This window comes from Penaeus monodon, chromosome 34 (assembly GCF_015228065.2).
Source record: "Penaeus monodon isolate SGIC_2016 chromosome 34, NSTDA_Pmon_1, whole genome shotgun sequence".
NCBI classification, from domain to species: domain Eukaryota; kingdom Metazoa; phylum Arthropoda; class Malacostraca; order Decapoda; family Penaeidae; genus Penaeus; species Penaeus monodon.
In genome coordinates this window covers 7,738,149-7,739,029 of record NC_051419.1, presented here as the reverse complement: position 1 = coordinate 7,739,029, position 881 = coordinate 7,738,149, and positions in this window count along the sequence as shown.

Genomic DNA, 881 nt, shown 5'->3' with positions numbered 1-881 from the left:
AGGAGTTGGTAGGGCGAAATCAGGAAATTTGTGGTAAAGCACAAAGGAAAATAAACTACACGACGAGAACCGCATTTCTGTAAAGCGTGACTTCACCCAAGGTCCCATAATTTATTATATAGACCTTTGACTTTCCACTAACCCTCTTCCGCGTATACTAGCCGAAATGGAGCGCATGGCTTCCGCAAACATGAGTGCACACAAACCTGTAAATCACGAGGCCTGCCAAGAACACTGCTAGCACACTACTGCAGGACGTGATGCTAAAGGCGGTGACACATTGCATTCCCGGCCGAGTTGGCCGGTGAAAGCCTTCAGAAAAACAACAACAAAAAAAACAGTTGCAGAGAATCCTTTGATTACACAATGATTTCATGTGCGGCAGTGTCCATCTATTGGGTGGATGGGACGTTTAGGCATAAGAGATATCCGCCCAGAGGAGAAATAGACACAGTCCCGTGGCAGACTTGTAGCGGTCAAGGCAAGGGTATGGATATTCCTAAGATTGCGTCAATTTTTCTTTAATATCCGACATGTCTTTTTTTTTAATGATTTACAGTTTTTCTCCTTATCCTGAATGGATTTTAAAAAATTGTAAAAAGAAATCTAGATATTCTTAAGATTCGCTCCACTAACTTAAACTTTCTGCAAACGGATTTTAACAGCTTTCTAGCCCATATAACCACATAAAAAAAATCTTGCCACCACTGTTGACAATACAAAGGGACCTGTTGTTGCTGTTAACGACGCTGATATAACAACAGGCCATGTTGACTTGGCAACTGACGGGTCGGACGAACAGCACAGTGGCCAGAAACCGCAGCAGTTACTTCCCAGGAAGCACAAGGTAGGATAGTAAGGGACAAGTTCTAACGGACGAC